The sequence below is a fragment of the Palaemon carinicauda genome, chromosome 28 (genome assembly GCF_036898095.1).
Source record: "Palaemon carinicauda isolate YSFRI2023 chromosome 28, ASM3689809v2, whole genome shotgun sequence".
Lineage (NCBI taxonomy): Eukaryota > Metazoa > Arthropoda > Malacostraca > Decapoda > Palaemonidae > Palaemon > Palaemon carinicauda.
The window spans coordinates 9,606,969-9,620,634 of NC_090752.1; the positions used below are offsets into that span (position 1 = coordinate 9,606,969).

General features: G+C 40.6%; 1 protein-coding gene across 2 annotated transcripts in view; it reads right to left on the reverse strand.

The window, feature by feature from the left end:
• ATP8A (ATPase phospholipid transporting 8A1) overlaps positions 1 to 13,666 on the reverse strand; it is a 355,359-nt gene that overhangs the window by 290,204 nt on the left and 51,489 nt on the right. The window contains exon 1 of one of the 2 annotated variants that reach the window (XM_068351773.1): positions 10,318 to 10,472. The exons of the other annotated variant lie outside the window; for it this stretch is intronic. The gene's annotated coding sequence lies outside the window, so the exon portion shown is untranslated. Of the gene's footprint in view, positions 1 to 10,317; positions 10,473 to 13,666 lie in introns of those variants that run through there. 2 annotated transcript variants of the gene reach the window in all.

Below are 13,666 nucleotides of genomic sequence, written 5' to 3' on the forward strand. Positions count from 1 at the left end.
TTATTCTAATTTACAGTACAGTATAAATTATGAGGACTGTTACAGTGTGATTTTCTTTGCTTATAGAACTGAAAGACATTGTATAGCATTTGTTTTCTAAAACTTTATAGCTTAGTTAAAATGCATAGCAGAAAGCATATCTATTCTTTAGCTTTTGCACTTCTGCCATCATCTACAATACCGTATATCAAGTTACATAATATGTTATGTTATGCGGTGAGTGTTAGTCTTTATCCTTAAATAATTCCTATGCTACATGTCAGCCCTGCATGCTATACTACCTAATCCTAGTTACTGACCACCAGCCTAATCATGGGTAACAACTACTGTTATTGGTTTAGAACCCATTTTCATTATTTTTATTTGCCATCTATTTTTAATTCTCTTTCAGAGTTTTTGTCTATCATATGTGGAATAGCTATCCATATGCAACCACACCACATCAGGCCTGTGATCATTGAAGGGGAATTCAAGAGTTTTGATTCTATTTCTCCATGTGATCTTCCTTCCTCCAGTTCTATAAATTTGTTGCAATTCCAGGATGCATTAGTATTACAGAGGATACTGTTGCCCACCTTGGGTAAAACCAAGCAATTCTGATTTTAATGATAAGGAACGGGAGAGAAATAGGGTCAAAGTCGAGTATAGAAGCGTAAATTCTCTACGTCTACATCCTCTGACTCCTCTTCTTCCCCATACTGGTTGAAGTGTTGAAAGAAGGCACAATAACACTGCCTTATACAATAAATCCAAACGTAAATTTATGAAAATGTCTCCCAACCCCATTTAACGATCACAATAGTACAGCATCTGGCTCCTTCATCAGTACTTTTTCAACAGTGTTTCACAAACCTCTGCCTTGACAAGGATAAGAGTTATTTGACAATTCACCACTCTTAACATTAACCTCAATTAACTGCGGGTGGTAAAACCTCTAAAATTATCAGTTTAAAAATTGACAATAAATCTATTTTTTCTTAATTTATTTTTGGAAAAAGTTTGAACATTATACAATGACACTGACAAGATACGTTTTACCGGTAGTCATATTTACATTTAACTGCAGGCTCTTTTTATATCTTGCCTTCTCTTTTACAAACACTGTCCTATTCATTAGAATTTCATGTACAACACATGTTTACTTCCTTAATTTGACTTCAGGACTGCTACAAAAATCCTATTAATGTAAGTAGAAAGACAAATACCCAACATATACTTGGATGTTAGCTAGAAATGAGTTCAAAGTCAAATTCTGCCATCTAAGTTCTGGCCAACTTGATTAGCTTATAGTATAAAACCAGGAACTAAGCACAGCCTAACTAACTGGTTACACAATGTTTGGCTTTTGATTAGGGTGACAAAAACACGTGTCATACACTAAAAGAATGCATCTTAACCTAACGTAACCTAACTGCAGTGTAACTAACTAGATTGAGTGGTGTATCACTTTGAAAACCTTGATTAAACCATCGATAATTCCAATATAGGTACAGTAAGGATGATATATCTTTACTTAAACACAAATCATACATTTCATATGTACAACCAGAATAGTGCACTTTTGATTAACAGAATTTCCCTAATCATGAAGTACCAAAAATGTTATTTTTATTAATAAAATAAATTTTTGAATATACTTACCCGATAATCATGTAGCTGTCAACTCCGTTGCCCGACAGAATTCTATGGAGGGATACGCCAGCTATCACAATACTAGAAGGGGGTGTATTTACCAGCGCCACCTGTGGCCAGGTACTCAAGTACTTCTTGTTGACACCTCCTCAATTATTCCTCGGTCCACTGGTTCTCTATGGGGAGGAAGGGAGGGTCGATTAAATCATGATTATCGGGTAAGTATATTCAAAAATTTATTTTATTAATAAAAATAACATTTTTCAATATTAAACTTACCCGATAATCATGTAGCTGATTCACACCCAGGGGGGTGGGTGAAAAACCAGTGTACAAGACTAAAGGATAGCTAAGTATCCCGTATTTCATATAATCAGTTATCCACAATAACAATGAAATAATAAGTACCTGGTAAGGAAGTCGACTTGAACCGTTACTCTGCCTTTAATAAGATCGTCTTCCTTACTGAGCGCAGCGTTCCTCTTGGGAGGCTGAATCAACTCAAAGGTGCTAAAGTATACAGGGCTGCAACCCATACTAAAGGACCTCATCACAACCTTTAACCTTGGCGCTTCTCAAGAAAGAATTGACCACCCGCCAAATCAACAAGGATGTGGAAGGCTTCTTGGCCGACCGTACAACCCATAAAAAGTATTCAAGAGAAAGGTTAAAAAGTTATGGGATTATGGGAATGTAGTGGCTGAGCCCTCGCCTACTACTGCATTCGTTGCTACGAATGGACCCAGGGTGTAGCAGTACTCGTAAAGAGACTGGACATCTTTGAGATAGAATGATGCGAACACTGACTTGTTTCTCCAATAGGTTGCATCCATAACACTCTGCAGAGAACGGTTCTGTTTGAAGGCCACTGAAGTAGCCACAGTTCTCACTTCATGTGTCCTTACCTTCAGCAAAGCAAGGTCTTCTTCCTTCAGATGAGAATTTGCTTCTCTAATCAGAAGCCTGATGTAGTAAGAAACTGAGTTCTTAGACATTGGTAGAGAAGGCTTCTTGATAGCACACCATAAGGCTTCTGATTGTCCTCGTAATGGTTTTGACCTTCTTAGATAGTACTTAAGAGCTCTAACTGGGCAAAGTACTCTCTCCAGTTCGTTCCCCACCATGTTGGACAGGCTTGGGATCTCGAACGACTTAGGCCAAGGACGGGAAGGAAGCTCGTTTTTAGCCAAAAAACCGAGCTGCAAGGAACATGTAGCCGTTTCAGATGTGAAACCTATGTTCCTGCTGAAGGCGTGGATCTCACTTACTCTTTTACCTGTTGCTAAGCACACGAGGAAAAGAGTTTTTAATGTGAGGTCCTTAAAAGAGGCTGATTGGAGCGGTTCAAATCCTGATGACATTAGGAACCTTAGGACCACGTCTAGATTCCAGCCTGGAGTGGACAACCGACGTTCCTTTGAGGTCTCAAAAGACCTAAGGAGGTCCTGTAGATCTTTGTTGGAGGAAAGATCCAAGCCTCTGTGGCGGAAAACCGCTGCCAACATACTTCTGTAACCCTTGATCGTAGGAGCTGATAGGGATCTTACGTTCCTTAGATGTAACAGGAAGTCAGCAATCTGGGTTACAGTGGTACTGGTTGAGGAAACTGCATTGGCCTTGCACCAGCTTCGGAAGACTTCCCATTAAGACTGATAGACTCTGAGAGTGGATGTCGTCCTTGCTCTGGCAATCGCTCTGGCTGCCTCCTTCGAAAAGCCTCTAGCTCTTGAGAGTCTTTCGATAGTCTGAAGGCAGTCAGACGAAGAGCGTGGAGGTTTGGGTGTACCTTCTTTACGTGAGGTTGACGCAGAAGGTCCACTCTAGGAGGAAGAGTCCTGGGAACGTCGACCAGCCATTGCAGTACCTCGGTGAACCATTCTCTCGCGGGCCAGAGGGGAGCAACCAACGTCAGCCGTGTCCCTTTGTGAGAGGCGAACTTCTGAAGTACCCTGTTGACAATCTTGAACGGCGGGAATGCATACAGGTTGAGATGGGACCAATCCAGCAGAAAGGCATCCACGCGAACTGCTGCTGGGTCTGGAATCGGAGAACAATACAAGAGGAGCCTCTTGGTCATCGAGGTAGCGAATAGATCTATGGTTGGCTGACCCCACAGGGCCCAAAGTCTGCTGCAAACATTCTTGTGAAGGGTCCACTCTGTGGGGAAGACCTGACCCTTCCGGCTGAGGTGATCTGCCATGACATTCATATCGCCCTGAATGAGCCTCGTTACCAGCGTGAGCTTTCGATCTTTAGACCAAATGAGGAGGTCCCTTGCGATCTCGAACAACTTCCTCGAATGAGTCCCTCCCTGCTTGGAGATGTAAGCCAAGGCTGTGGTGTAGTCGGAGTTCACCTCCACCACCTTGTTAAGCTGGAGGGACTTGAAGTTTATCAAGGCCAGATGAACTGCCAACAACTCCTTGCAATAGATGTGAAGTGTCCTTTGCTCCTGATTCCATGTTCCCGAGCATTCCTGTCCGTCCAGTGTCGCACCCCAGCCCGTGTCCGATGCGTCCGAGAAGAGACGGTGGTCGGGGGTCTGAACAGCCAATGGTAGACCTTCCTTGAGAAGAATGCTGTTCTTCCACCACGTTAGAGTAGACCTCATCTCTTCGGAAACAGGAACTGAGCCCGTCTCTAGCGTCATGTCCTTTATCCAGTGAGCAGCTAGATGATACTGAAGGGGGCGGAGGTGGAGTCTCCCTAACTCGATGAACAGGGCCAGCGATGAAAGTGTCCCTGTTAGACTCATCCACTGCCTGACTAAGCATCGGTTCCTTCTCAGCATGCTCTGGATGCATTCTAGGGCTTGGAAGATCCTTGGGGCCGACGGACAAGTCCGAAAAGCTCGACTCTGAAGATCCATACCCAAGGAGACAATGGTCTGGGATGGAACGAGCTGAGACTCCTCAAAATTGACCAGGAGGCCCAGTTCCTTGGTCAGATCCATAGTCCATTTGAAAATCTCCAGACAGCGACGACTTGTGGGAGTTCTTAAAAGCCAGTCGTCTGACGGAGCCGGACACAAGATCATGATACTGCTGCACAGTCTGTAAACTGTCAATCATGGGCAAGCGAGGAAGTACAGTGACAACCCGAATCTGTCTAGACTGTCTGGGTCGTACAGACAACTCCTTAACGGGTTGCTGAGGTTGCCGCACTGCGTCACAACAAGTCCCTTCTGTTGGTTGTTGAACGTCTTCCCCGTGACACATTGACTCCGTAAACAAAAAAATCCTCTAACAAGGACTAAGCTTGGACTGCATGTCATGCAACACAGCTCAAGGTCTATGGGAGCAGGTGTGGTAACAGACGGGATTAGCGGCTGAAGTGGAACCATTACCTTCCCTGTAAGCATGTTATGCTTAAATAAAAGTCCATAAGAGGTTATGCAGCTAAAGGCTCCCTCCAAATGACAGAGTCCTCAAGGGAATATCAGAAGGAGGGAGAAAAGAACTTTCTCATCTACAGGGACCTTATCCTAGAAAAGCTAAGTTCTCTGAGTGAGGGTTCACTGGTGCAAAAGCAGCAGACTAGAAGGCAACGTTATGAAACTGCTTGACAGTCTAGTGAGTTGGCAACAACCCAAGATGTGTTGAGAAGCATGCGGTAAGGTATGCAGAGCATGATGTATGCAGAGTATGCTGTATGCAGAGCATGCTGTATGTAGAGCATGTTGTATGCAGAGCATGCTGAATGCAGAGCATGCTGAATGCAGAGCATGTTGTATGCAGAGCATGCTGAATGCTGAGCATGTAGTAAGCAGAGCCTGCTGTAAGGAAAGCAGAGCGTGTGCATGGCGTTTAACATTTCTCAGAAATTCCATGACCAGTGCTAGAGTGCTTTATGCATGCTTGCATGGGGTTTAAACCATGGTATGAAAATGGAGGTAAGGTATGCTGAACAGCAGAGTCAGAACGAGCTGGAACAACAATAGTTGTGGTTTCCTCTTCAAGACTCCGATGAGGGAACACCTGAGGCTCAGTCTGCAAATGCTGAATAAAAGACAAGCAGAAGGAAGGCGCATGGGTGGAGGAGGCTGACTCCTAGCATGAGTGGTTGAACCCAAGGGTTGCGCTTGCTGAGCGGTTGGCGGAAGCGGAGTAGCAAGTTCCAGTTCCTGTGGTGTGAGCGGAGCGCGATGAGGAAGAGGCTGCGCAGAACAAGGAAAATGTCTCGCAAGCTGAGGCTCCTGAGGCGCAAGGCTAAGGTGTTGTGGTGCTTGCCTTGTGGAGGGTTGAGCTCGCTGCAGCAAGAGCTGAGGAGACTGACTCATGGACGGGAGAGGTTGTTGTACCTCAACCGAGTGTTGCATCACTGGTGGAGCAGCAAGTGGAGGCGGAGGAAGAGAGGTATAATCCTCCTGATCCCAATGTAAAGGTTGCCTTAAGGAAGGCGGAGGCTGAACACCACAGGGAACAGCAAACTCAGCACGTGGCTCAACATCGTACGCCTGGCAGGTGGAACTGCTGGCAGTACTGCGATCAGGCGGAGCGAGTGTAGGTGGAGGGAGTGTAGGCGGAGGCGGAGGAGCAACACTCTCAGCCCGACACTCACGCATCAAGTCCGAAAGCTGTGCTTGCATGGACTGTAGTAGAGTCCACAACATCGTACGCCTGGCAGATGGTACTGTGATCAGGCGGAGCGAGTGTAGGTGGAGGGAGTGTAGGCGGAGGCGGAGGAGCAACACTCTCAGCCCGACACTCACGCATCAAGTCCGAAAGCTGTGCTTGCATGGACTGTAGTAGAGTTCACAACATCGTACGCCTGGCAGGTGGTACTGTGATCAGGCGGAGCGATCATAGGTGGGGGGGAGTGTAGGCGGAGGCGGAGGCGCAACACTCTCAGCCCGACACTCACGCATCGAGACCGAAAGTTGTGACAGTATGGACTGCAGTAGAGTTAACTTGGGGTCGGCAGACACTAAGTTCTGCTGAGGTAAAGCCTTAACAGCAGAGATCTGTTGTGGCAGAACCTTACTCCTCTTAGGTGGAGTGTAATCAACTGATGACTGAGGAGAGTCAGAGCTAACCCAATGACTGCATTCGGGTTGTGAACTTTAACTTCGTATGTCTGGCATAGGTCTGGACTTAACGTTTAAGAGGTCTTGAGACCTGAGACCAGCGTTACTCTGCCTTTATTTTCTCCCCTAATCTCTTCTGCAGACGAGCAAAATAAGGGCTCAATCGTCTGCGGGTGGGAGTGACGGTCTCGGTAAGACACGCCCACAACCACCGAGAATACTTCTGTGCGCCGATCAAGGCCTGCTGAACCCTTATGCCCTTCGACATTGCTTCTCCCCTGGGCTTGGGAGCTTGCAAGAGGTCCCGGACTGGGAGGACGACTGGCGCGCACAAAAGTACCCTCACGCACTAATCACTTATCACTTTGATTTCTGTTTGCACTTATTTCACTGAACTCGAAACTTTAAGTGGTTTGTACCTGAAATACGCAATTCTATCCTTTCTCAAAGTTAGTAATTGCGAAAACAGAATTACAATGTAACAGAAAAATCTAATGAAAGATAATTCAGTGGTTGGAAAGAGACTAAACACTAGATCACTCTAGAAACGTTTAGTTTCTTCCCCTAAAGAGACTAGGGAGAAGAGCAAAAACGATAACGACGTTACTCGTACGCCTGGCAGGCTTGAATGAAACGTTTATCCTCTTTCTCCCTCCGTCTCTATCTCTCTCTCTCTCTCTCTCTCTCTTGACTTAGAACCTGAGAGAAGAGCCCAATCATATATATCGTTAAAACATATTATTGTTAAAGGAAAAAACTGAAAAGTTCCTTTATAGGATCAAAACCATTAAGTTAAGAAAGAATGAACAAAACGCTAGACACGGTTACTCTTACTGCAACGTGAAACCGTGAACATTCTTTCTCTATCGTAACGATAGAGTGCAAGTTGAACGTTCTGAACGTCAACAACTGCAGAGACAAAACAAAACGTTAGTTCAACTTTGAAAACAGTACGAGACTGTCAAAGAAAATCTTTCAAACTCTGTGGCGGAAATAGCATAATATGTTAACAGGTAAAACCGAAATGACGGGCTCAAAGTTTATTAACTTCGGTAAAAGACCGCCTACTATTAGGAAGGTCGAATATAAACAAATATAAAAATTAATTTTAATGAGTTTATAATAAAAGGAAGTTAATCGAAGAGGCCTATAAGAGGCGGAGAGATATAAAATAAATCTATAACTTTTGTTAAGCAAAATTAAGAAAGAGAGTCTATACTCTCTTAGACACCAACACTTCCGTCTAAGGGAAGGGTCGGCCATTGAAAGGTGAACGAGAGTTCATACTCTCTCGTCACCATAATTAATCAAATTAATTCCAAAAGCTAACTAAGCTAATATAGAAGATTCCAGTAAAGCGACAGCCGAAATCAAAGAGAAATACTTCACCAAAGTCGTGAAAATACTCCAAGAACATAAGCGTATCCCAGAACGTCTTGCCGGAAGCACGACAGAGGAATAATTGAGGAGGTGTCAACAAGAAGTACTTGAGTACCTGGCCACAGGTGGCGCTGGTAAATACACCCCCTTCTAGTATTGTGATAGCTGGCGTATCCCTCCATAGAATTCTGTCGGGCAACGGAGTTGACAGCTACATGATTATCGGGTAAGTTTAATATTGAAAAATTATATTACTGTATTGATATGTAAACCGATAATGCATGGCTATATCATATGGCTACTTGGTCTTCTTGTCTTTCCCAAAGCCCAATTTTGTAGCATGCCACAGAAAACAAATTGGACATGTCAGTGGAGTCTGGTACTACACATAATCAAATATCGCTGTAGCATTAAATGGCATATCTTTACTTGTGCACCGCCACTAGTAATCATCGAAATCCCTTAATTCCATTAATTCATTCTGGGACACAGTTTCCTTACTCATCGGGAGAGCCAAAACCCTAATAACCTACACTGACCTACATACAGCAGAATGCCTATCTTTACTTTTCAAACATCTCATCATAGTATCTTGGAACAGAGCATAGGTAAAGTTGAACTTAGTCTAAGTATATTTCTGAGAGGTTTGAATGACTCAAGTCAAACTTGCTAAGAAGTTTTTATAGTTTATATAGGAGATATTTATCTTAATATTACTGGTCTTAAAATATTTTATTTCTCCAAGTTTCCTTTCCTCACTGGACTATTTTCCTTGTTGGAGCCCCTGGCCTTATAGCAACCTGCTTTTTCAATTAGGGTTGTAGCTTACCAATCAACAATAATAATAATACATCTTAGTGACAATGAAAATTTCCAATTTTCCAAACTGACCAATACTAGAATACTGTACTACTGCCATATCCTTAGCTTACCCTAAGACTAAGTCTCAACTCTGTGTCCATTTTCACTCCTGAAACTGGAATTTTCAAATGTATCTCCTAGTTTAACCCATCTAGGCCTATAAAACTTAAAAAATACATATTTCTAACGATGAACGACATCAAAACCATTCAAAATACTGGTAAAACCATTTTGGAAAGTCGCACACGTTGCACTATATGCGTTACCGAGTGGGCGACTATTTTTATGACCTAACTATCTACATATTACCCCACACCAACAACACTTACTTATTTTCAACAAAAGTGAAATGGCCACTTGTTTCAAATGTCGTTAATATGGACACTTTCTTAAATAGGAATAAACGAACTGTTTCAAAGTGTTATGTTGTAGGGGGAGAAGATATTCTTAAAAAGCTTGGATAGAAACTGTGGAGGTAGGAGATTAGTCAAAAGAAAGTTACATGACAGAAAACACAGTTACAGATGGTGGTTAAAAATCAGTACCAAAACTAAAAATACGGAAAATGGGAAATCAAAGTTTGGGCAGAACCACCTGTCAGATATTTAATGAGCTTTTCTCAGAGTCTTCTGCCATAGCGACCAAAGCTAATGCAGAAATTGAGGTAGTTTTACAAAAGTAGTTAAAAAGTTATTCCTAACTGCTGAATTAGGTTATGGGGTTCAATCTCATGTTCTAGTAGGGATATATTTACAAATATCGTGCTACAATAAAGTAAAACCAATGCGGCGGTCTAAATGGGGTCCACAGAGAGGGCCATAAATCCCAAAGGAAAGGATAGGCTCCTACTATAGGTTAGGTGGGAAACTAAGCTTTGGTTCGGTGGTGCTCTTGTGTTTGTTTCCCTTTAAAAATGTGGTTTAACAGTCTTAACATATAGAAATTTATAATGTCTATAACTTGACAATATGCATTTCCCCAAAATATTCATCAGAACTTTTCACAGTATCCATAAAAGCACCCGGAACACTTTTTTCCTTAACTAGGAATATTGGCCTACGGTATATAATTACCCAAATTTCAACAATTTGTGCTGTAGATATAGATTTTAATGTTAATAACACGTAAAGGTAAAGCATTTTCACCTTATTTTCCTACTACAAACATCTGACAAACATTACTAAGCGTGACAGTGTACACAAGACCTGGCCATAATGGCAAGTCGGCTGCTAAACATAGATCTACGAAAACATCCAAACTACATAGAAAAAAAGCTTCTTCCACCACAACTTTGCTCACACTGGAGATACCTGGTGGTTTCTCCTTGTCACAAGGGTAACATTTGATCTGGCTTTACGGTTCGAGTGTCAAATTACCTACTACAGGAGGGGCTGCTCGCTCTCAGCCCAGGTACTCACCTCGGAATAGATTTACGACATCAGATCGGTTTGTTTTCCTTAACATTTTTCAACGAACTTAGAATTCACACAAAAAACACTGAAAGTCACTATTGGCGGCATAGTAAGCGAGCCGTGGTCAGGTGAGTCATGATGAGGACTATAATCCCTTCCGTATGCTGTGTTTGTTATGGAAGGGTTTGTTGTTCGATATCAGGATTGCCAACATTGAAAAACCGTCCATTCACAGGGGAGGGAGGGGGGAGGACTTTTTAAATTTAAGTATCAATTCTTAACTAATGTTTATGTTGTTGTTTGGTATAGCATCACCATATAATTGAACACATCTGAATGGATTACGCAGGTTAGAATTTGTATTAAAGCATGATAAAAAATAAAAATCTACATGCATTGTACCGGATCTAATTGGGGGCGTTCCCACCATAGATTTTATTGTCAACCTTAAGATTGAATACGTTGTACTTAAGAACTTCTTATCATTATGGTATTGAGCATTAAATATTTTCTTTCCTATTAGACTGCACCCAGGAAATTCCTGATACGTTTAAGGGCGAAGAACATTGCACCATTTCCTTACCATGAACTAGCGTAACGTTAAAAAGTGAACGCCATTGTTTTGCATGGCAATTCTATGTAACTCAATATATAAATGGCAATTTTTATTGGCAAACACCTTAATGTAGAAATTACCTTTTATAAATAATACTTCCCAGTTATTTTTGTTTCGTTTTTAATAGATCCGTGCAAGCTAGCAATTTTTTTCCCTAACGAGGTACCAACATAAAAAAATATATTGAAATATCTGCGTAACTGGTTATTTAAATTTCTACCGTGAAACTTATATTCTTCTTCAGACTTAGTAATGAAAATTAGAATTCCCTTTAATGCATTGCAAATCCTTCACTGGCAATTAGATACTTTTTCCCACTACTACTGGACGGCCACCGCTGCCATCGGCCAAGGGATATTACGTCATTTTACGTCAGAGTACGCTCGTACGTTTAAATCTAACATGTAAATCGTGTGGCTTAAATGGATTATTGGTCACACGAAGTACCCTAAAGGGTACATAACGATGATGTGGTTTAAAATCTATATACAGGAAAAAAATATATTCAATAAAATGTCATCCACCTGACAACATCCCCTGCGCACTTTTATGTCATCTTGCCAAGGAACACACACGGACGTGAAGCCAATACCAAGGAGGCAAGAAATCAAAGTGGCGGTCTCACGGACATTTGACAATTGAATGGATGAGGTGGCTGTACACACATACCAAGGGTTGTCACTGCCACTGGGGACAAATATAAACATAGGGGAGCATTTAAAAAAAAAAAAAAAAAAACGGAGCATTCGTTGAATAGTAATGAACAAGACAAATAGTCTCCCTTGAAAATTTCTTGAAGGATTATTTAGGGGCAATTAAATTTGAACATACTGCTATTATTACTTTAAAATCTGATTATTAAAAAAAACGGAACATTCGTTGAATAGTAATGAACAAGTCAAATGGTCCTCCCTTATAAATTTCTTGAAGGATTATTTAGGGGCAAATAAATTTAAACATACTGCTATTATTACTTTAAAATCTGATTATTAAAAAAAAAATCGTTGAATAGTAATGAACAAGTCAAATAGTCTCCTTGAAAATTTCTTGAAGGATTATTTAGGGGGAAATAAATTTAAACATACTGTTATTATTACTTTAAAATCTGATTATTAAAAAAAAAAAAACTTTCGTTGAATAGTAATGAACAAGACAAATATAGTCTCCCTTGAAAATTTCTTGAAGGATTATTAAGGGGCAAATAAATTTAAACATACTTCTATTATTACTTTAAAACCTGATTATTAATTTAAAGATGTTTTCCTTTTTTTTTTTTTTACTTTTACATCGATATAAAAATCCTTGTTCACATTTGGAATACAGTTGATGTAGCCTAAAAAAAATTAAATGTTAACGAATCATAATTTATTTTTATTATAATTTTGTGTTATTCACATTAAAACTTCTCTGCAATTTAAAAGTTTTGACGCGTGCAAACCAAAATTACAAAATATTGTCCGTAAAATAGAAAAAAAAACTAAAGGATACATTATTCAAAGGGTTACAATGTTATTATTATTATTATTATTATTATTATTATTATTATTATTATTATTATTATTATTATTATTTGCTAAGCTACAACCCTAGTTGGAAAAGCAGGATGCTATAAGCCCAGGGGCTCCAACTGGGAAAATAGCTCAGTGAGGAAAGGAAAAAGGGAAAATAAAATATTTTACGAAGAGTAACAACAATAAATATCTCCTATATAAGCTATAAAAACTTTAAAAAAACAAGAGGAAGCTAATAAGATAGGAGAGTGTGTTCGAGTGTACCCTCAAGCAAGAGAAGTCTAACCAAAGACAGTGGAAGACCATGGTACAGAGGTTGGGGCTCTACCCAAGACAAGAGAACAATGGTTTGATTTTGGACTGTCCTTTTAGAAGAGCTGCTTTCCATAGCTAAAGAGTCTCTTCTACCTTACCAAGACGAAAGTAGCCACTGAACAGTTACAGGAAATATGAATTTCATTGTGGTTACTGTTCTTAAGAAATTTCATTTTTCCTTGTTTCCTTTCCTCACTGGGCTATTTTCCCTGTTGGAGCCCCTGGGCTTATAGCATCTTGCTTATCAAACTTGGGTTGTAGCTTGGCAAGTAATAATAATAATAATAATAATAATAATAATAACCTCTTGAGTGAAGAAGAATTGTTTGATAATCTGTGTTGTTTGGTGTATGAGGACAGAGGAGAATATGTAAAGAATAGGCCAGACTATTCAGTGTGAGTGTGTCGGCAAAGGGAAAATGAACCGTATCCAGAGAGAAGGATCCAATGTATTACTGTCTGGCCAGTCAAAAGATCCCATAACTCTCTAGCGGTAGTATCTCAACGGGTGGCTGGTGTCCTGGCCAACCTACTATTAATCATGATCACTTCACAAACGAATATATTCAAACCGTATTATCTTAATTATGGTAAATGTTCAAGGAAATTACGTAACTTGAAATTAATGAATAATATGAAGCCGTAATATGATCTATAAAGTCTTTTGATATTTCGTTGTAGTGTTTGTTTTATATCGTCTTCTATAAGTAAAAGAAAACAATTCGTCCCAGGGTGTATTTAGGCCTCTTAAATCATTTGACTTCAAGGTTTGGCTTCAGCCCAAATACCCAGCATGAAGGATATAGTATGAGAATCATAATCTTTACACCAACATTTTACACATACATACATATACACAAAGATAAATACACACACACACACACACACATATATATATATATATATATATATA